Consider the following 20,965-nt stretch of genomic DNA (forward strand, 5'->3'; position numbering starts at 1 on the left):
TCTCTAGATGTTGCCAACTTGGACTTCCCAAGTGCTTAGTACAGGGCTCTGCACACAGTAAGCGCTCAATAAATACAATTGAATGAATGAATGGCAAGAGAAAGGAAAATAATTGAGGGTGGGGGAGAAGAAAAGAGAAGCTGCATGCTCTAGGAGAAAAACAACATAGGGCTGGGAATCAGAGGGACCTGGGTTCTAATCTGGCAGGCCTTCCCAGACTGAGCCCCCTCCTTCCTCTCTCCATCCCCCCAGCCTTGCCTCCTTCCCCTCCCCACAGCACCTGTATATATGTTTGTATGTATTTATTACTCTATTTTATTTGTACATATTTATTCTATTTTATTAATACGTCTTGTTTTGTTCTCCATCTCCCCCTTCTAGACTCTGAGCCCACTGTTGGGTAGGGACCGTCTCTCTATGTTGCCAACTTGTACTTCCCAAGCGCTTACAGTACACAGTAAGTGCACACAGTAAGCGCTTAATAAATGCCATTATTATTAATATTATTATCTGGCCTCTGGCCCCATTCATTCATTCAATCGTTTAGTGAGCGCTTACTGTCTGCAAAGCACTGTACTGCTTGTGGGCAGGAAAAGCGCCCATTGACCCTGTTATATTCGTACAGATTTATTACTCTATTTTACTTGTACATATTTACTATTCTATTTTGTTAATATGTTTTGTTTTATCTGTCTCCCCCTTCTAGACTGTGAGCCCGTTGTTGGGCAGGGACCGTCTCTATATGTTGCCAACTTGGACTTCCCAAGCACTTAGTACAGTGCTTTGCACACGGTATGCGCTCAATAAATACCATTGAATGAATGAATGAATAATCCCAGCTCGGCCCACTGCTTGCTGTGTGAATTTGGGCAAATCAATCGTATTTGAGCGCTTACTGTGTGCAGAGCACTGTACTAAGCGCTTGGGAAGTACAAGTTGGCAACATATAGGGACAGTCCCTACCCAACAGTGGGCTCACAGACAACGTCTCTGTGCCTCAGTTTCCTCAACCGTAAAATGGGGATACCTATTCTCCCTCAGACCGTGAGCCCCGTTTGGAACACAGACTACATCCGATTTACCTAGTCTAAGCCCAGTGCTTGGAACAGTGTTTGACACATTTTAAGTGCTTAACTGATACCATAAAAAGAATAGAGTAAGGGGGGCGGAGGAGGGAAGAGAGAGACTCTCTCTCCCTCCTCACAGTGTGTAGGAGTGAGAGTTGGAAGGTTTTTAATTAGCTGGGCCCATTGCCAAACATTTTCCCACAAAGCTTCTGCAAATATTACTCACTATACTTGCTTTTTTTTAAAAAAAAAAAAACTACATTTGAAAACAAGCCTCCAAATATTTACCAGGCATCCTGTGCCACACTGGCTTGCCTTCAGCTCTGCAGGAGCCAGCTCCCTTGGTGTCTGTCTAGATTCCCTCCTGCTGCTAACGCGGCCGCCCTACTTGTTCTAATTGTCAGATTGGAAAAACAACCAACTCTGGGCCACGCACCGGGTTAGATACAAGCCTAGCAAGTTGGACGCGAGCCCGATCTCTGTTTAAAAGGGAGGGAGAAGTAGCCTTGAATTCCTATTTTGGGGCCAAGAGGTGATTTGCTCCCGGTCACAATGTAGGCACGTGGCAGAGATGGGATTAGAAAAATCGATCATATTTATTGAGCGCTTAATGTGTGCAGAGTCTAATAAAGACATTCCCTGCCCACAGCAAGCTTACTGTCTAGCAGGGAAGGGGTGCTTGCTTGCCTCCACCTTATTTTCTCCGGTCCCCCTTACTGAAGCTATGGTTTCATTTTTAGCCTCATTTTTGTCCTGGGAGGGGGCAGGTGTGCTGATTTTATTCAATCGAATTTGAGCGCTTAGTGTGGGGAAAGTACTGTACTAAGTGCTTGCGAGAGTACAATATAAACAAATTCCTGCCCTCAATGAACTCGCATTTCCCAGGTGGACAATCAAGCCTAGAGCGGGGCTCGGTGGAAGGAGCCCGGGCTTGGGAGTCAGAGGTCGTGGGTTCTAATCTCCGCTCCGCCACTTGGCAACTGAGAGATATTGGGCAAGTCACTTAACCTCTCTGGGCCTCAGTGACCTCATCTGGAAAATGGGGATTAAGACTGTGAACCCCACCTGGGACAACCTGCTGACCTTGTATCCCTCCAGTGATTAGAACAGTGCTTTCTGTTCTACAGCTCCTGTATATATGTATGTTTGTATGAATTTATTACTCTATTTTGTTTGTGCATATTTATTCTATTTATTTTATTAATATGTTTTGTTCTCTGTCTCCCCCTTCTAGACTGTGAGTCCACTGTTGGGTAGGGACCGTCTCTATCTGTTGCCAACTTGTACTTCCCAAGTGCTTAGTACAATGCTCTGCACACAGTGAGCGCTCACTAAATACTACAATGAATGAATGCTTTGCACATAGTAAGCGCTTAACAAATACCATTATTATTATTCCTGTTGGAAGACAGAATGCCAGGGGCAGAATTGAGAATTTCCCTTAGATTATAAACTTGCTGGGGGAGAAGAGAAAGTGTCTACCAGTTCTGTAGTCTTGCAATCGCCCATGCGCTTAGTACAGTGCTCTGCACCCACTCAGTGCCGACCTCTTGTCCCTAACCTACCTCTGGCCTGGAAGACCCTCCCCTATCAGACAATTGCTCTCCCCCCCTTTAAAGCCTTATTGAAGGCCCATCTCCTCCCAGAAGCCTTCCACGATTAAGCCCTCCTCTCTTCTTCTCCTCCCACTCCCTTCTGCGCCACCCTGACTTGCTCCTTTCACTCCTCCTCCTTCCCCTCATCACCTAAATCTAGATCTGTAAGTATTTTTGTAGATTAGTGTCTCTCTCCCTCTCTAGACTCTGAGCTCACTCTGGGCGGGGGATGTTCTGGTTGGTTATACTCTCCCCAGCGCTTAGTTCAGTGCTTTGCACAAATACAACTGCTTGAATAATAATAATGGCATTTATTAAGCGCTTACTTTGTGCAAAGCACTGTTCTAAGCACTGGGGAGGTTACAAGGTGATCAGTTTGTCCCACAGGGGGCTCACAGTATTAATCCCCATTTTACAGTTGAGGTAACTGAGGCACAGAGAAGTTAAGTGACTTGCCCAAAGTCACACAGCAGACAATTGGCAGCCCCGGGATTTGAACCCATGACCTCTGACTCCAAAGTCCGGGCTCTTTCCACTGAACCACGCTGCTTCTCTAATGAATGAATAATATATATCACGTACTGATGAAAACCCAAGATTTCTCAGGCTTTTTCCACTCTGGCTGTTGTTTAGAGCACAGTGTTGGACTCTTGGGAGGAAGAAGCGCTGAGCCTGCTACTCTCCGAGCACTGAACACGGATGAGAAAACTCCACTGTGGTGAATAATAAATAACAATGGTATCTGTTAAGCGCTTACTATGGGTTAAGCATCGAGGTAGATACAAGCTAAATCTGATTTGGCACTGCCTTTATCCCACATATAGAGACAGTCCCTACCCTGTATTTCCCAAGCACTTAGTACAGTGTTCTGCACACAGTAAGTGCTCAATATGATTGAATGAATGAACGAACATGGGGCTCAGTCTTAATCCCCATTTTACAGATGAGGTCACTGAGGCCCAGAGAAGTGAAACAACTTGCCCAAGGTCACACAGCTGACAAGTGGGAGAGCCGGGACTAGAACCCAGGGTTTACTTTCGGTCTTGAAAGAGTAGCCTGGCCTCGTGAAGAGACTAGGCATTTGGGAGGCAGAGGACCTGGGTTCTAATCCCTGTTCTGCTGCATGCCTCCTGTGTGATGTGGGGCAATTCCCTTTTCTGAGCTTTGGTTCCCTCCTCTAATAATAATAATGATGGCATTTATTAAGTGCTTACTATGTGCAAAGCACTGGGGAGGTTACAAAGTGATCAGGTTGTCCCACAGGGGGCTCACAGTCAATCCCCATTTTACAGATGAGGTCACTGAGGCCCGAAGAAGTGAAGTGACTTGCCCAAAGTCACCCAGCTGACAATTGGCAGAGCCGGAATTTGAACCCATGACCTCTGACTCCAAAGCCCGGGCTCTTTCCATTGAGCCATGCTGCTTCTCTACAGCAATGGGGATAAAAAAATATCTGTTTTCCCTCCTAGACAGTGAGCCCTGGTCATCTTGAATATCCCAGTGTTTAGTACATAGTAAGTATTTAACAAAACTCACAATTATTACTACCGCCACACTTAGCAGCTGGTGAGCACTTAATAGCAACATTTTATTTAACCTTTCTCCCACACATGCTTTCACTCCCCCCACAATAGGTTGAATAGGTGACTCACTGATTGAATCACTGGGGCAACCTCCAGTCTAAACCCATGCCCACCTTCAACGTGTGCTGCCCACTTCCTGTCTCTTGGCCCTAGCCCAGTCCCTCCTTCTCCCCAGCCTGGCATCGTTGAGACGGGAGTCCATGCCTCTCCAGCCAATGATGGCCAAGCTATTCTAGATGCTTCATTTAGGGACCCTCAAGCTGGGTAGAGAGGAGAAGAAGAGTGTCACATCACCACCCGCCTTGTTTAAACTCTCAAGCTTCCCTCCCCCTTAGCCTGCCTGCGTAAGACTGCCTAAATGAGACTGGGGGGCGGGAGGGAGGGGTGAGTGTTAGGTGGTCATTCTACCAGTCAGGAACTGGTGGCATCGCTCCCGCTTTGAGTACAAAGCTGGCACCCCCACCTTATAGCCCTACTGTGGGGTCAGCTGCCAATGGCTCAAGGAGACTCAATCGTGATTTTAAAAAAAAAAGTATACATTTTATTCCAGAGAGATTCATTTTGGCCTTACAGAGCCCAGGGAGGGGAAATGAACCAGACTGTGCCATTTCCTTTGATAGGAGGTGGGACCACTTTGCATTTCCCACTGTAGGATTTGCTACTCAGCTTCCCCACCCCTCTTCCTGCTCCTCCAGGAGGGATGGATACCACACGGTAGACACACGCACACAAACACAAGCACACTCCTGACTCTTCCTGTCCCTAAACCCCGCTCCCCCAGGGGCACCCCCCCTTGGGCAGGAAAGGGTCTCTTCTCGAAGCCAGGAGGTGGGCAGGGAACTCAATGGACCAGACAGTGAGGGAGGATGCACTGTCTATAGAATTAAGGGCCCCAGCCGTTGCTCACGCCCACCGAAAGGTCCGTGTGATGAATGCCTGTCCAGAGCTCCAGACCCTTGTTTCGAGTACCCGTCTCCCCCCTCAAAGAGGAACGACCCCTCCACCCGCTGCCTCTCACCCCTGCTCTGGTCCCGGCCCTTGATCTCACACAAAAGGCACACACACACCTCCATCACCTCCTGGAGTTACCAGACTTTTGTGGCACCCACCGATGCGGCGTTCGCCCTTTTCCCCCTAAAGGAAATGGCATCATCTGGTAGGTAGGGGATACATTTAGGGGGTGGCTAGGTGGCGGGAGCCCGGTGCAGTGGCTGTGCCACCCAGTGAGCAGGTGGTTGGTTAGTCGGTCTTCCATCGTCCATGGGGCATGGTTGTCCTGTTTTTGTCCACGCCATGGCTTCCTGGGGACGGAGGTGACCATTGGTTGGCTGATGGGGTGCGCTGCAGCCCGCCCATGGGGAGAGTGCCAGCCCATCGGGAACCCAGTCCTCCATTCGGGGAGCAGAAAGGTGGATAAGGAGCCTGGTCAGGGGTCACTCCTGATGCAGTGGGTCTCACTCACTGTTCTGTGGACTCTAAGGATGCAGTAGATTTTATGTATGTGAAATGGGGGGGGGGACACAAGGATCCCTTGACTACATTCTCTCAAGCGCTATAGTGTTCAATGCATACCACCGATTCTTCGATTCCTCCCACTTGCCTGAAACAGAGCCCCACCAGCCCCAGACTCACCGTTCTGTCCGCACCCAGATGTCCTCCAGTAGGCCAGGATGGATGAGGGGGCCGGGTCTCCCACGCTGCATCTAGGCCTCAGGCTCCTTCCTCGGACCTAGGAGATACACCCCATCGGGTCTCAGAGCATCTCAGGGCACCCCACCGCCCCTCAGCCGGACTGTCCCCTGTGGGCTCACTCACACCCCCAGGGAGAGAAAGAGAGAGACAGAGAGGAGGGAGGAGAGATCCCTCCGAGGCAGAGATAGGCAGAGACAGGACACAGCAGCCGGCCGCCACTCACACGCCCCGCAGGGGAGGCCCTGGCTGGCTGTCACCCCAGAAAATCCGGTTTCCCCCAACAAATCTTAATGGCTGCAGGCCCCCTCCCTCCCACCCAATTCCCCAGGGTCTCACCTTGTAGCAGAAGTGTCCGGAAGGCATCTCCAGGTAGGCAGAAAGAAGCTTGGCTTCTCTCCCTATGAAGCTAAGTCACTGCCCAGTTACCCAATGCCAGTCTGGTCCTTCACCCCTGCCACCCCCCACGACAGTAGAGCCCGAGGGAGCACGGGACCCTACATTTGGGTCACATTTGGTCTGACAGACACACCCTATTCAACAACCTCTTGGGCGATTTGAGTGTAGGAGACGCAGTGGGACCTCACAATCTAATTCAGTACTATTTACGGAGCATTTACCTTGCGCAGAGCACTGTACTAAGCATGTGGGCGAGTATAATATGACCCCCTAGCAGGCACCTTCCTGTCCTGCAGCAAGCTTGTGGTCTAGAGAGGGAAACATTGACTTTGGAACAGAGTTAAACACTATACAGCCTCCATGGTCCCTGCTCTCCAGCAGCTTACAATCTATATACACGGCAGAGAGAAAGTCGGTACGTGAAATTGTGCACGCTCAACCTCGGGTAAACTTGAACCGGCAGTAGGAGTAGATTAAAATAACCAAGTAAACTAGTACACAGAAGAGCAAAGGTGGCGGTACTGCTTTGAAGCCAGCAATAGCGTTGATTGAACAGTATTCGAACTTATTGAACTAAGAGCCGACTGGAAGGAGAGAAATTGCTAAAGGACACCCATTTCAATCGGTTATTTCCCCGGCGCTTACTGTGTGCAGAGCGCTGTACAAAGCGCTTGGGAGAATACAGAAGAACAGACATTCCCTGGCCCAACAAGCTTACAGTGTGCTGCACTCCAGTGTGTGTACTGAACGCCAACTCATTGCTGGGCTTTTGGGGGAGCTGTAATGGAATTCCACAGGGGTGAAGGGATGACTTGTATCTGGGGGGTACAGGAATTGGGAACCCGACAGCCAGCAGAGGTAGGCCCAACCCTGCCCTCGAAGGGCTTCCAGTTTAAGAGCCCTTGACGGGCACGAGACTGCCATCCACCGCTCCCGTCAGCGGGTCTGGGTTCCTGCCCTCCGGGGGCTTACAGTCTGACGCTCCGATACCGTCGTCGCTGAAGCCATGGAGGATGCTGGAGGTTTCCAGTGGATGGGGAGCTGGATGTGCACCCCCCACTTACAGATATTGGGGGGGGAGGGTTTAGCCTTGCAGAAGTGGCCCCTCACCCTCTAGCACTTTGTGGGTGCAGGGTGGAAGTCTTCTCCAGGTGAGCAGAAAGAAGCTTGGCTTCTGCCTTCTCTCATTATGAAGCCAGGTCCCTGCATACTTACCCAGTGCCAGGCTGGTCCTTCACCCCTGCCACCCCTCCAGCAGTTGAGATTGCCAAAGGGCACCGGCCTTGGTGATTTTCTGGTTGGATGGGAAACACAAGCTAAATGGGGGCTGGCAGGAGGACAAAGAAGAAACAGACATTCCCTGCCAACAACAAGCTTACAGTGTACTGCACAGCAGTATGTCTATTAAACCCCGATTCATTGCTGGGCTTTTGCGAGTGCTGTAATGGAATCCCACAGGGGTGAAGCGATGACTTGTAGCTGGGGGGTAAAGGAATTGGGAACCCCCCAGCTGAGGTAGGCCCAATCCTGCCCTTGAAGGGCTTCCAGTTTAAGAGCCCTCGACGGGCAAGTCCCTGCATATTTACCCAGTGCTAGTCTGGTCCTTCATCCCTGCCATCCCTTCAACAGTTGAGACTGCCGAAGGGCACAAACCTTGGCGACTTTAGCTTGTGTTTCCCATTCAACCATAAATAGGGGCTGGCAGGAGGACAGGAAAGAAAGCACCACCACAGGGATACAGACACACACACAGAGACATACAAAGAGACACACAGCATGCACCCCGTGATTTCCCCTCCCTTCCTCCTCAGACCCAGATCACTAGTCATCACCCCTCAAGCACTTAGTGCAGTGCTCTGCACAAAGCAAGTGCTCAAATATGATTGAATGAACGAAAGGCTGATTTCACAGTATCACAACCCCTCGGCCACCTCCTCTCCAAAGATATTTTGTTGTCCCACTCAGACGCTTCTCCTCTTGGACACCACGTTTATCTCCTAGCCAGCCAAAACCAAGCCTTGCCCCTCTGAGGGCAAAGTATTTTAGCCACATCAGAAGCAGGGACACAAACATCCTTAAACCCACACATCAGTGTCCAGCCTGACTATGCTGCACCAACCCCGACACTTGGAATAGTGCTTGGCACATAGTAAACACTTAATACCATCATCACGTCAGCAACATCGACACATCAATGGTATCAAACATCCCCCAGCCCCCAACCCTCTCCCAGGATACTTTTCAACTCCCCAACCCGCACATCACTAATGCAGTTGACATTGGATTATCCAGCCCTGGTCACCACCCCCCCAAGTTAATGCAGTAAATACCAGTTATCCCAATTTTAGATCATCAACCCAAATCAGATATTTATTTTTTCAATTACATTTGAGCACTGAAAGTACTTAGGTGAGAGCCATATAACTCCCAACTCCAGGCCCCAAAGTCCCCCCACCCTTATTTCAGTCAGTTCTCAGTATTTGCTCACCCCACCCTCAATTTTAAGCCTGTGAGACCAGCCCATTTCTCCACCCCTTCTCTCACCATAATCAATGAAGTTAACAAGTATCCCCACCCAAACTAACCACATCAAAACCAAACAATTCTGAGCCCTCCATAGAAAACCGCCCCACCTCCAGCCCTGTTAACGCCCATAAAGTCAACATCAATTAGCCCAACCTTAAGTTGCCCCCCAAAAGCATCAACCCAAATCACTCCCAAGCCAGAAAAAAAATCCCCCAGCCCCCACATTTACCAGCAGCACCAAATCAAAAAGCATTAACTCCTCCAACTGAATAAAATATAAGAAAACCAAAGGGCATCAGGGCCCTTACTTACCCACCCCCAGAGGGGCACACTCTGTCTCCTCTCCAAAACTTTCTAAAATTGCTGCCCACATGGGCCTTATAAAGGGTAACAAAACAGCCAGAAACCACTGGGGCTTTAAAGGGGCATTGCCACTTGCCCCATTGGATGGCAACTAGTGGAAAGCCTGTAGGGTTAGAGAAGGAACCAGCCGAAGGCTATTAAATATCAGGGCATTTGCAGGTGCCCATCCTTAAGAGGAGCTGGAAAAACACCCTAAATTAGAGACACATGCCCCCCAGCAGGATGTTTAATAAATAAGAATGAATGAACCTAATCTCTTCACTAAGGCCTCCCCAGTCCCCACTGTCTCCTCCACTCTGTCACTCTTTTTTATTTTGGGTTTTGTTTTTAAAGGTATCTGTTAAACGCCTACTGTTATCGACAAGTAGGGTGCAAAATAGGTTAATCGGTGTAAATCGGCCGCAGGGTTCTTGTACCCAGGGGGGTGACGCAGATAGGAAAAATGACTCGGAGACATGAGTTCAGATAGAGCAGTAAAGAAGGAAAGTGGCTACCTGCCCCTTCACCTCCCGGGAGAGGTACGAGTGACAAGCAGCCCCGATCCTATTCTCACTGTGTCTTTTATTGAGTTACAGCAACATGGGAGGGAGCATTTAGGAATTTCAGGAATCCAATTAGGACTGACAGGATGCTATAAATTCTCTGTTTTTACTGCCTTGTAAAGGTTGTTGTTATCTGCCCTATGGCCTTGTATAAATAGGTGTGTAAATTCTGTTATCTTCTGTTGTCACTGTCTTGTCAGGATGTCATCTGACCTATGACCTTACATAGATAAGTGTTACTTGTTAATGGCCTTGAAGGCATCTGTTGCAGACAATACAAAAAGGAGTTGTTCTCTCAAGCCCTGCACGAAATGGAGGGTTACTGTCAGCATACACAAAATGGAGTCAGTCATGTCAAGTCCGCTAGTGGGCAACACCTACTACGTGCCCGTCTCTGCACTCAGCACCACGGCAGATAAGAGAAGCAGCGTGGCTCAGTGATAAGAGCCTGGGCTTTGGAGTCAGAGGTCATGGGTTCAAATCCCCTCTGCCACTTGTCAGCTGTGTAACTTTGAGAAAGTCACTTAACTTCTCTGGGCCTCAGTTACCTCATCTGTGAAATGGGGGTTAAGACTGTGAGCCCCCCGTGGGGCAACCTGATCACCTTGTAGCCTCCCCAGCGCTTCCAACAGTGCTTTGCACGTAGTAAGCGCTTAATAAATGCCATTTTTATTTATTATTATTATTAAAATGGGGATTAAGACTGAGCCCCCCGTGGGACAACCTGATCACCTTGTAACCTCTCCAGCGCTTCCAACAGTGCTTTGCACAGAGTAAGCACTTAATAAATGCCATCATTATTATTTATTATTATTAAAATGGAGATTAGGACTGTGAGCCCCCCGTGGGACAACCTGATCACCGTGTAACCTCCCCAGCGCTTCCAACAGTGCTTTACACATAGTAAGCGATTAATAAATGCCATTATTATTATTATACAAGCTAATGGGGGTGGACACAGTCCCTGTCTCACCTAGGGCTGACACGATTAATCCCACATTTTACAGATGAGGTGACTGAGGCCCAGAGAAGTGAAGCAACTTGCCCAAGGTCACACAGCAGACAAACGGCGGAGCCGGGATTAGAACCCAGGTCCTCTGGCTCCCAGGGCTGGGCCCTATCCACTAGGCCTCGCTGCTTCTCTCCGTTCAGCTTCCAGGGAAGGACTGTTGGTGAAAGACTGTGAGCCCGCTGTTGGGTAGGGACCGGCTCTAGATGTTGCCAACTTGGACTTCCCAAGCTCTTAGTACAGTGCTCTGCACGCAGTAAGCGCTCAATAAATATGATTGACTGAATGAATGAATGAATGAAATAGGGAGGCCAGGAGCCTGGGGAGAATAGATGGTGGTACCTAAGCACCTCACCATTTTCCCCACAAACCTTTGCAGAGATGCTTAGCTCTGGACAGGCCCTTGTGGGGTGCAGAGAGTTTGGGGGTGAAGTTTAGAGCAGGAGAGCAACTTCCTTCCCAGGATTTACCGTTGCCTAAGGCCTCCCCGAAGGGCTTTTCATTTGGATTTATTGCCGGCCCCGATCGTGACTTCAATAAACTCCTGGCGATTATTAAAAACATGATTAGCGATGTGTGTTGTCTCTGCTGTCGTTGTGTACACAGGAGCACCGACAGGCTGCGGGATGGGGATTGGGGGGGACAGGGGCCCTGAAGCCGGGCTGGTAGGCCTGCATTCTGGGGTGGGGGAACATTTCTGGGGGTGGGGAAAATAGGGGATCCCCTCCTACACCCACTAACTTCAGCCCGGAGGGAGGCAGAAGGCTTTGTTCCCTGGCATTATTGACAGGGGAGGAGGGGGTTACCCCCCGCCACCCGCCCCCGCCAAACAAATCTTTCAGGATCCTGCAATCAATCGTATTTATTGAGCGCTTACTGTGGAATGCCCTCCCTCTGCCCATCCACCAAGCTAGCTCTCTTCCTCCCTTCAAGGCCCTACTGAGAGCTCACCTCCTCCAGGAGGCCTTCCCAGACTGAGCCCCTTCCTTCCTCTCCCCCTCGCCCGCCTCTCCATCCCCCCATCTTACCTCCTTCCCTTCCCCACAACGCCTGTATATATGTATATATGTCTGTACATATTTATTACTCTATTTATTTATTTATTTTACTTGTACATATCTATTCTATTTATTTTATTTTGTTAGTTTGTTTGGTTTTGTTCTCTGTCTCCCCCTTTTAGACTGTGAGCCCATTGTTGGGTAGGGACTGTCTCTGTTGCCATCTTGTACTTCCCAAGCGCTTAGTACAGTGCCCTGCACACAGAGCTCAATAAATATGATTGATTGATTGATTGCAGAGCACTGTACTAAGCGCTTGGGAAGTACAAGTTGGCAACATATAGAGACGGTCCCTACCCAACAGTGGACTCACAGTCCAGAAGACTGCAGTGACTGCAGCCCCTCTGCTACTACTACTAATATTAATAATGGTATCGGTTAAGCACTTACTATGTGGCAGGCACTGTATTAAGCGCTGGGATGGGTACAAACAAATCGATCGGATAGAGTCCATGTCCCACGTGGGGCTCACATTCTTAATCCCCACTTTACAGATGAGGGAACTGAGGCCCAGAGAAGTGAAATAATAATAATAATAATAACAATGATGGCAGTTGTTAAGCGCTTACTCTGTGCTAAGCACAGTGCTAAGCACTGTTCTAAGTGCTGGGGAGGATACAAGGTGATCAGGTTGCCCCATGTGGGGCTCACAGTCTTCACCCCCATTTTCCAGATGCGGGAACTGAGGCCCAGAGAAGTGAAATAATAATAATAATAATAACAATGATGGCAGTTGTTAAGCGCTTACTCTGTGCCAAGCACTGTTCTAAGCACTGGGGAGGATACAAGGGGATCAGGTTGTCCCATGTGGGGCTCACAGTCTTCACACCCATTTTCCAGATGAGGGAACTGAAGCACAGAGAAGTGAAGTGACTTGCCCAAAGTCACCCAGCTGACAAGTGGCGGAGCTGGGATTTGAACCCATGACCTCTGACTCCAAAGCCTGGGCTCTTTCCACTGAGCCACGCTGCTTCTCTAGGGAAATGGTTTGCCCGATGTCACACAGTGAAAAAGTGGCGGAGCTGGGATTAGAACCCAGGTCCTCCTGACTCCCAAACCCACGAACTTCAGACGCCCATGTACGGGACCTATCCACTACGCCATGGGGACAGATGTTAGTGTGGCTCAGTGGATAGAGCCCGGGCTTGGGAGTCAGAGGTCATGGGTTCAAATCCCGACTCTTCCCCTTCTCAGCTGTGGGACTTGGGGCAAGTCACTTAATCAATCAATCGATCAATCAATCATATTTATTGAGCACTTACTGTGTGCAGAGCACTGTACTAAGCGCTTGAGAAGTACAAGTTGGCAACACATAGAGACGGTCCCTACCCAACAGTGGGCTCACAGGCCTCAGTTCCCTCATCTGTCAAATGGGGATGAAGATTGTGAGCCCCACGTGGGACAACTTTGATGACCTTTTATCCCCCCAGCTCTTAGAACAGTGCTCAGCACATAGTAAGTGCTTAACAAATGCCAATATTATTATTATTGTGTTCCGGCTGTCATCCCCTCTGCACCACCTTGTCCCTCCTCCTCCTCCTTGCCTCAGGCAGGCCCTGTTGTCCCCTCAGGCTGAAGGCAGCTGCTGTCCCTGGGCCTGATGAATCTTTGATGAAATCCAAGCAGGAACTTTCCTTAAAAATTCAGAAAGCGAGCGAGGCCGCGGGCTGGGGAACTCCAGTTACCCCATCTGCCAGTCTGTGCCAATGCTGATGATAATAATAATAATAATGGCATTTATTAAGCACTTACTATGTGCAAAGCACTGTTCTAAGCACTGGGGAGGTTACAAGGTAATCAAGTTGTCCCACGGGGGGCTCACAGTCTTCATCCCCATTTTCCAGATGAGGGAACTGAGGCCCAGAGAAGTGAAGTGACTTGCCCAAAGTCACACAGCTGACAAGTGGCGAAGCCAGGATTTGAACCCATGACCTCTGACTCCAAAGCCCGGGCTCTTTCCACTGAGCCACGCTGCTTCTCAATCAGTCAATCAATCATATTTATTGACCGCTTACTGTATGCAGAGCACTGTACTAAGCGCTTGGGAAGTCCAAGTTGGCAACATATAGAGGCAGTCCCTACCCAACAGGGGGCTCACATGAACAGTAGTTGGGGGGTGGGGGCAGAGGGGCTTTCTGTACTTCCCAAGCACTTAGTACAGTGCTCTGCACACAGTAAGCACTCAATAAACGCGACTGAGTGAATGTAGACACACGGGGACAGAAACAGAGACGAGAAAGAGAGAAAAGAGGGAGAGAGAAAGAGGACCCAGCTGTCCGGGATGGTAATGAGATTATCCATTCCCCTCTGTTCATTCAGTCGTATTTAGAGAAACAGCGTGGGTCAGTGGAAATGTGGGACCTGATGATCTTGTAGCTACCCCAGCACTTAGTACAGTGCTTGGCACATAGTAAGCACTTAACAAATGCCATTATCATTATTGTTATTAACAAGAAGTCTGGAAGACAATATTAACATAGCATTCTGCTGTCCTTAGAATCTCTTCATTCATTCATTCAATCATATTTATTGAGCACTTACTGTGTGCAAAGCACTGTAGTGAGCACTTGCGAGAGTACAACATAACAGACACATTCCTGTCCACAACAAGTGCACAGTCTAGAGGGGAAGCCAGACATTAATATAAATAAATAAATAGATAAATGAATAAATAAAAAATACATCTCTTCCTATTTATCAAGCTAAGAGTACTAGAGAAAAGTCCTAACTTCAACCACATAAGAACTCCTATATACTAATGACTAAACCCTAGTCAGGCACATAAAAACAAGTATTTGGCTTATGAACCACTTTTCAGAATTAGTAAGTGCTATGGACTGTGAGCCCACTGTTGGGGAGGGACTGTCTCTGTATGTTGCCGACTTGTACTTTCCAAGTGCTTAGTACAGTGCTCTGCACACAGTAAGCGCTCAATAAATACAATTGATTGATTGATTGGAAAGAGCCCAGGCTTTGGAGTCAGAGGTCATGGGTTCAAATCCCGGCTCTGCCACTTGTCAGCTGTGTGACTTTGGACACGTCACTTTACTTCTCTGGGCCTCAGTTCCCTCATCTGTAAAATGGGGATTAAAACTGTGAGCCCCCCGTGGGACTGTACAACCTGATCACCTTGTAACCTCCCCAGCACTTAGAACAGTGCTTTGCACATAGTAAGCGCTTAACAAATATTATTATTATTATTCTGTGGGCCTCAGTTCCCTCATCTGCAAAATGGGGACCCAATGCCTGTTGAGCCCCACATGGGACCTGCTGTATCTGAGAGGCAGCGTGGCTTAGTGGAAAGAGCCCGGGCTTGGGAGTCAGAGGCGGTGGGTTCTAATCCAGCTCTGCCACTTGTCTGCTGTGTGACCCTGGGGAAGTCACTTCACTTCTCTGTGCCTCAGTGACCTCATCTGTAAAATGGGGATGAAGACTGTGAGCTCCACGTGGGACAAACTGATTACCTTGTATCTACCCCAGAACTTGGAACAGTGCTTTGCACATAGTAAGCACTTAACAAATACCATCATCATTATTATTATTACCTACACACAGTGCTTGGAGCATAGTAAGTGTTTTGTTTTGTTCTCTGTCTCCCCCTTCTAGACTGTGAGCCCACTGTTGGGTAGGGACTGTCTCTATATATTGCCAACTTGTACTTCCCAAGCGCTTAGTACAGTGCTCTGCACACAGTAAGCGCTCAATAAATATGATCGATTGATTGATTAACAAATACCATCATTATTATTACCTACCCAGCTGGTTAGCACATAGTAAGCACTTAACAAATGCCACAATCATTCAGGCTTTGAAGGTGGGGAGAGTGGCGGTCACTTTTTCTCTTAGTACAGAGCCCAGCTGGTTAGCACATAGTAAGCGCTTAACAAATACCATCATTATTATTACCTACCCAGCTGGTTAGCACATAGTAAGCGCTTAACAAATACCATCATTATTATTACCTACTCAGCTGGTTAGCACATAGTAAGCCCTTAACAAATGCCACAATTATTCAGGCCTTGAAGGCAGGGAGAGCGGCAGTCACTTTTTCTCTTAGTACAGAGCTCAGCACAATGCTTGAGTGCTTAGTACAGTGCTTTGTACACTGTAAGTGCTCAATAAATAGGATGAATGAATGAATCTCTCCTGGACAGCGGAGTGTCTCTGCCAGCTCTTAGTTGCCACATCCAGGCAGGTGGCCTCAATCAATCAATCATATTTATTGAGCACTTCCTGTGCGCAGAGCACTGTACTAAGCGCTTGGGAAGTACAAGTTGGCAACATAAGATCCTAAGATAACATAAGATCAAGATCCTAAACCTCTATCTTTCCCTCCTGGTCCTTCCTTCCCTTACATTTGACTCCCGCCACTTCAAACCCGGGCAAAGGCCAAGTTCATCTTGCAGAGGAACGGCCCCAGTTTCTAGGGTAGAAATCAGGAAAGTCAGGAAAAATCAGGAAAGTCAAAGCCACAGAGGAGCTGCAGGTGCAGGAGATGCGCAGGGCGAGATGCTAAAGCATTTCTTAATTAAAAGCAACAAAAGAGAGGGACTCCTGAAGACAACGTTCCGTGAATAGAGGCAGAGAAACAGCTCCCCAGAGAGGAAGCTAAAAGGGCAAAACATTTTAATGTTGAGGATTTTTTTCAGCTTCCCTCTTTAGGGAAGAAAAGAATGGTCAATTGTGATCAGCTTGATAGACGGTGGAGATCAAGGAGAGGAAGGGAGAGTCAACCTAGAGTCATTGATTAATCAGGTCTATGTATTGCCCACCTACTGTGTGCACAGATACTGAGCGGCTAATGTAAGGCAAGGACTGTTTTGGACACCAACTGCATTCAGAGCACTATTCTGGGTGCCTACTGTGTGTAGAGCACTGTGCTAAGCATTTGGGAGGGAATGAGAGCAATATGAGCTATGGTCCCGGCCCTGAAGGGGCTTTCAATTCATTCATTCATTCAATCGTATTTCTTGAGCGTTTACTGTGTGCAGAACACTGTACTAAGCGCTTGGGAAGTACAAGTTGGCAACATGTAGAGATCTGGCCCCTACCCAACAGTGGGCTCATCTAAAAGGTGAACCAGGCAGACCGAACATTTTTACAGAGAGGAGTAGGAGAAGAAAAAATTGGTTCTAGACTGTGAGCCCATTATTGAGTAGGGACCATCTCTATATGTTGCTGACCTGGACTTCCCAAGTGCTTAGTACAGTGCTCTGCACTCAGTAAGTGCTCAGTAAATGCAATTGAATGAATAATAATAATAATAATAATGGCATTTATTAAGCGCTTACTATGTGCAAAGCACTGTTCTAAGCGCTGGGGAGGTTACAAGGTGATCAGGTTGTCCCACGGGCGGCTCACAGTCTTAATCCCCATTTTGCAGATGAGGGAACTGAAGCACAGAGAAGTGAAGTGACTTGCCCAAAGTCACACAGCTGACAATTGGTGGAGTCGGAATTTGAACCCATGACCTCTGACTCCAAATAATAATAATAATAATAATAATGATGGCATTTATTAAGCACTTACTATGTGCAAAGCACTGTCTGGCTTCCGTCCCCTACATTCCACGGAAACTGCCCTCTCAAAGGTCACCAATGACCTCCTGCTTGCCAAATCCAACGGCTCATACTCTGTCCTAATCCTCCTCGACCTCTCAGCTGCCTTCGACACTGTGGACCACCCTCTTCTCCTCAACACGCTATCTGACCTTGGCTTCACGGACTCCGTCCTCTCCTGGTTCTCCTCTTATCTCTCCGGTCCTTCATTCTCAGTCTCTTTTGCAGGCTCCTCCTCCCCCTCCCATCCTCTTACTGTGGGGGTTCCCCAAGGTTCAGTGCTTGGTCCCCTTCGGTTCTCGATCTACACACACTCCCTTGGTGACCTCACTCGCTCCCACGGCTTCAACTATCATCTCTACGCTGATGACACCCAGATCTACATCTCTGCCCCTGCTCTCTCCCCCTCTCTCCAGGCTCGCATCTCCTCCTGCCTTCCGGACATCTCCATCTGGATGTCTGCCCGCCACCTAAAGCTCAACATGTCCAAGACTGAACTCCTTGTCTTCCCTCCCAAACCTTGTCCTCTCCCTGACTTTCCCATCTCTGTTGACGGCACTACCATCCTCCCCGTCTCACAAGCCCGCAACCTTGGTGTCATCCTCGACTCCGCTCTCTCATTCACCCCTCACATCCAAGCCGTCACCAAAACCTGCCGGTCTCAGCTCCGCAACATTGCCAAGATCTGCCCTTTCCTCTCCATCCAAACCGCTACCCTGCTAATTCAAGCTCTCATCCTATCCCGTCTGGACTACTGCATCAGCCTTCTCTCTGATCTCCCATCCTCGTGTCTCTCCCCACTTCAATCCATACTTCATACTGCTCCCCAGATTATCTTTGTCCAGAAACGGTCTGGTCATATTACTCCCCTCCTCAAAAATCTCCAGTGGCTACCAATCAATCCGCGCATCAGGCAGAAACTCCTCACCCTGGGCTTCAAGGCTCTCCATCACCTTGCCCCCTCCTACCGCACCTCCCTTCTCTCCTTCTATAGCCCAGCCGGCACCCTCCGCTCCTCTGCTGCTAATCTCCTCACCGTACCTCGTTCTTGCCTGTCCCGCCATCGACCCCCGGCCCATGTCATCCCCCGGGCCTGGAATGCCCTCCCTCTGCCCATCCGCCAAGCTAGCTCTCTTCCTCCCTTCAAGGCCCTACTGAGAGCTCACCTCCTCCAGGAGGCCTTCCCAGACTGAGCCCCTTCTTTCCTCTCCCCCTCGTCCCCCTCTCCATCCCCCCCATCTTACCTCCTTCCCTTCCCCACAGTGCCTGTATATATGTATATATGTTTGTACATATTTATTACTCTATTTATTTATTTATTTAATTTACTTGCACATATCTATTCTATTTATTTTATTTTGTTAGTACGTTTGGTTTTGTTCTCTGTCTCCCCCTTTTAGAGTGTGAGCCCACTGTTGGGCAGGGACTGTCTCTATATGTTGCCAATTTGTACTTCCCAAGCGCTTAGTACAGTGCTCTGCACACAGTAAGCGCTCAATAAATACGATTGATGATGATGATGATGGGGAGGTTACAAGGTGATCAGGTTGACTCATGGGGGGCTCACAGTCTTAATCCCCATTTTACAGATTAGGGCACTGAAGCACAGAGAAGTTAAGTGACTTACCGAAATAGATATGTACAAGTAAAATAAATAGAGTAATAAATACGTACAAACATATATACATATATACAGGTGCTGTGGTGAAGGGAAGGAGGTAAGGTGGGAGGGATGGAGAGGGGGAGGAGGGGGAGAGGATGGAAGGGGCTCAGTGTGGGAAGGCCTCCCGGAGGAGGTGAGCTCTCAGTAGGGCCTTGAAGGGAGGAAGAGAGCTAGCTTGACGGATGTGCAGAGGGGGGGCATTCCAGGCCAGGGGGTGTATGGCGGATGTGTAGCGGGCCAAAAGCAAGTAAAATTGAGGAGCTGGATGTTCCCCAATACTGCAGGTGCGAGATCCAATTTTTCTTCATAAAACCAAGTAACTAAGCAGAAGCCATCATGAGGCCAAAATGAAAGGGTTCTGCTGAAGCGGTAGCAAGCCGAGACTCGATGGCTCCATCTTCACGCCTCCTAAAGATGATTTCTTACTTTGTCATTGGCAGGCATTGACTTCAAACGTTTGTCTGTGGGGTGTGATGAAACCAATCCAATAATCTGTTTTTAACGCCCAACTCCTCCTCTAAACTCCTTGTGGGCAGGGGTCCCATCCACCAACTCTGTTGGAGTGTACCCTCCCGAGCGCTTTGTGCGGGGCTCTCCACAAAGCAAGCGAGCGCTCAGTACATACCAGAGATCAGTCGATAACCATCGATAGAGAAGAAGTATGGGATGGGGATAGGGCACGGGACTGGGAGTCACAAGGTTTACTGCCATTTTTCTGCTGCATAGGGATAGAGCACGGGCCTGGGAGTCAGGAGGTTTGCTGCCATTTGTCTGCTGCATAGGGATAGGGCACGGGCCTGGGAGTCAGGAGGTTTGCTGCCATTTGTCTGCTGCATAGGGATAGGGCACGGGCCTGGGAGTCATGAGGTTTGCTGCCATTTGTCTGCTGCATAGGGATAGGGCATGGGCCTGGGAGTCACAAGGTTTGCTGCCATTTGTCTGCTGCGTGACCCTGGGCGAGTCACTCAACTCCTCTGCTGCATGACCCTGGGCGAGTCACACAACTCCTCTGCGCCTCAGTTCCCTCATCTGCAAATTGGGGATGGAGACTGTGAGCCCCACGTGGGATAGGGAGAGGGTCCAACCCAATTTGCTGGTTTCCACCCCAGCTCTTAGAATGGTGCCTGGCACGTGGTAAGTGCCTAGCAAACAAATAATAATAATAATAATAATAATTATAGCATTTATTAAGCACTTACTATGTGCAAAGCACTGTTCTAAGCGCTGGGGAGGTTACAAGGTGATCAGGATGTCCCACGGGGGGCTCACAGTCTTCATCCCCATTCTACAGGTGAGGGAACTGAGGCACAGAGGAGCCAAGTGACCCACCCAAAGTCGCACAGCTGACAAGTGGCGGAGCTGGGATTTGAACCCATGACCTCTGACTCCAAAGCCCGGGCTCTTTCCACTGAGCCATGCTGAATGAATATTATGGAAAAATGAATGCGAATAAATAAGTAGAGGTTGTAGTATGAGATAATACTAAAGTGCTAAGGTTGACTTTATATGCATTTGTGCTGAGAAGAGCTGTGTGTGTGTGTGTGTGTGTAAAAATATAGCCTAATTTAAATCCCTCCTGTTGCAAAGCTTTTTCCTAATTAATAATAATAGTGATGACATTTATTAAGCACTTACTATGTGCAAGGCACTGTTCTAGGCGCTGGGGGGATACAAAGCGATCAGGTTGTCCCATGTGGGGCTCACAGTCTTCATCCTCGTTTTACAGATGAGGTAACCGAGGCCCAGAGAAGTGAAGTGACTTGCCCAAAGTCACACAGCTGACAAGTGGCAGAGGTGGGATTTGAACCCATGACCTCTGACTCCAAAGCCCGGGCTCTTTCCACTGAGCCACGCTGCTTCTCTTTTCACTAATAATAATAGTAATAGGAAGTATGCACAGAGCGTAAGGGTGT

General features: G+C 48.8%; 1 long non-coding RNA gene across 2 annotated transcripts; it reads right to left on the bottom strand.

The window, feature by feature from the left end:
* Positions 1-4,763: 4,763 nt before the first annotated feature.
* Positions 4,764-9,606, bottom strand: LOC119922696. Of its 2 annotated transcripts, XR_005448695.1 has the most exons (3): positions 6,274-9,606; positions 5,878-5,974; positions 4,764-5,546 (listed from the first exon to the last, which is right to left on the bottom strand). It is a non-coding gene; the product is annotated as an uncharacterized LOC119922696 (long non-coding RNA). The 2 variants fall into 2 exon arrangements; XR_005448694.1 differs by lacking the exon at positions 6,274-9,606 and having other exon boundaries at positions 5,878-6,220.
* Between the last annotated feature and the right edge of the window lie 11,359 nt (positions 9,607-20,965).

The sequence above is a fragment of the Tachyglossus aculeatus genome, unplaced genomic scaffold (genome assembly GCF_015852505.1).
Source record: "Tachyglossus aculeatus isolate mTacAcu1 unplaced genomic scaffold, mTacAcu1.pri scaffold_121_arrow_ctg1, whole genome shotgun sequence".
In the NCBI taxonomy this organism is placed as follows: domain Eukaryota; kingdom Metazoa; phylum Chordata; class Mammalia; order Monotremata; family Tachyglossidae; genus Tachyglossus; species Tachyglossus aculeatus.